Below are 2,734 nucleotides of genomic sequence, written 5' to 3' on the forward strand. Positions count from 1 at the left end.
CTTACCTGGGCCTACGAGTAGCTGGATGGAACACCAAGGAGGACTGCTTTATGGATCCCACAGCCACTGCTTCCGGTCCCATCTGAAAGTTGCCTCCTCTGGCTCTACTGAAGCTTTGCTCTTCAGATGTGGAAATGCCTCTTGCTGCAGACTCATGTTTTGGGCCCCAGTGGTTACTCTTACTATTTTTAGATCCTTCCCAGGTAGCCTGCTACCCTGCTGCCCATCCTTTTCCACTACTCCCGGTGACACTGAACTCAACCAACTGTTTTCCCAACCCAAGTGGAAGAAGATTCTCCGGTTCTCACCAGTTATGTCACCTCAGCAGGGACAAAGAACGTTTTCCATTTCTTTCTTAAGCCATGAATTAATGTTAATAAATCCGAATTGTCACCTTGGTTGTTAGGCCCTATCTAATTCTGCTTTTATGTGGATATTTACAAACGGTAAGTTGGTCAGTAATTTTAACATCCCCAGTTAGCTAAGTATAGTCAAATCAAAGAGTATTTTTAGCTTAGCATTTTGTCCCTCTAGATTTTGAAGACTGAAATTATCCTTTCCTCCTTTTTAAAACCTGCCCCGTCTGGCCTTCAAAGGACTCCAGAGCTTGCAGAACAAGAAGATACCCTAGTCACTTAAAAATGAAAGAAAAAGAAATTCTACCTTTCCTACCATCAAAATTGCTTTCCCCTACTAATCAGAGACTTCCCGTGTCACAGAGCCCCTAACTACTTAATACACTTCTCTCAAATGTTGTTAAAAATTCTCCTCTGTCTTCCTCTATTTGAACTGCACTCTGAATTCATTTCTGTTTTCCACATTACATCCTTTCTTCCTTCACTAGGACCATTGTTTATTGCTTTGTCACTACCAGTTTTATCAAGTACAATATTCGTGTGTGTGTGTGTGTGTGTGAGTGTGTGTGTGTGTGCGTGTGTAGGCTTTTCATAAGCCAATCCCCCCATATCTATCAAAAAGTATCAGAAAGCATAAAAAATAATATTCAGAACCATCAAACTTGTCATACATTATGCTTCTAAATTTATTCAGAAAACATAAAAAACCACCACCCTTAACTTTAGGCATTCTCCCCATAACTTTAGATGTCCTTGGACATTATATTCACATAAAACAAACACATAAAATCCATAAAATTATAGGGAAAGTGAGATTTGGTGTAATTTTTAAATATCTGATAGAAGTAAAATATAGCTGCCAGTAACTTCCAATTTTGTATTTGTTGTGATCGAATGATCACTATATAGATAAAAGCTACATTCACTCACAACAGATTAAAGTTATCAGAAAACAACCTAGTTTCCTGACGTTCTTTTTCTCTACTCATTTTGAAGCATTTTTATATCCTATAATTTTCTCAGTTATGTAATAAATCTCCATCATCTTTTATTAAAACATTATATATATATATATATATATACATATATATGTAGTTTCTCAAATAGCAAATATAGCCAATTTCGATTGCAAATCTGAAAAATGTCTTTCTGTTAGAAAAAGTAGAAGGCATTCCATGAGGACATATTAACAGTTCCAAAGTCTCAAAAGCTGGGGTCTCATGATAAAAATTCTAATAAAAAAACTGAGGGGTGCCAGGGTGACTCAATGGGGGGGGGGCATCTGCCTTCAGTTCAGGTCATGACCTCAGGGTCCTGAGCTCCAGCAGCATCCGGCTCCCAGCTCAGCCCAGTGGGGAGTCTACTCCTCCTTCTCCCTCTGCCCCTCCTCCCTGCTTGCACACATGCACACACACTGTCTTTCGAATAAATACACAAAAATCTTTAATAAAAAAATTGAGAATTTCAGCTTTGGGGAAGAACTACTCAATAATCATTTTTCAGGTTCTACTGACATCTGAATGTACTGTCCTTCTCCACTCTATAGAGTCTGCCCAGTCTAGAAAAAACCTTTCTCACTAATCAATTTTATGCCAAAAAAAAGAAAACAATATTGAAAACAACCCATTTTATAATAATACTCTACTTCGGTTTTATCAAGATTGATACCATTCTGCTCTCAGCAATTATGATTCATCCTAGAAATATTGCTGCATAATGATCTGTCGCAAATTTAACAGCTTAAAAATAGCACATATTTATTATCTCACGATTTCAGTGGCTCAGGAGCCTCGGCACAGCTTAACTGTGTTCTCTGCTTAGGGTCTCACATGCTGCAATCAAGGGGGCAAGTAGACTTCATTCTCATCTGGCGAGCTGACTGGGGAAGAGACCACTGCCCAATTCATATCACTGTTAGAAAGATTCATTTTCTTGTGGCTGTTGACTGAGGGCCCATGCTTCTTATTGGCTGTCAGTGGACGTCCACCCTCAGATTCTAGAAGCTGCTCCAGTTCCCTACTATGTGGCCTTCTTCACAGGCAGTTCACAGTGTGGTTGTTGGCTTCCTCAAGCCCAGAAGGAGGAGTTCCTGTATTCTAATCTGCTAAAATGGAATTTCATAGCATTTTGGGATGTAATCTTGGGAAAGATGTCTCACCACCTTTGCCATTTAAAATAACCTAATCAAGGAGTGTGATATCCCATTACTTTTTTTCCATATCCTACTTTCTACAAGCAAAAGAGAAGTCCCATTCCACTCAAGGGGATGAAATTTTATGGGATTTAACACCAGGAGGTGGAATTCATGAAGCCACCTTAGAATTCCCCCTGCCACACTTGTCTAATGTCCCATCATTTTTTTTCTGGAGAGGTGAAAG

This window comes from Ursus americanus, chromosome 12, assembly GCF_024610735.1.
Source record: "Ursus americanus isolate L20-20 chromosome 12, mUrsAme1.1.p, whole genome shotgun sequence".
Taxonomy (NCBI): Eukaryota; Metazoa; Chordata; class Mammalia; order Carnivora; family Ursidae; genus Ursus; species Ursus americanus.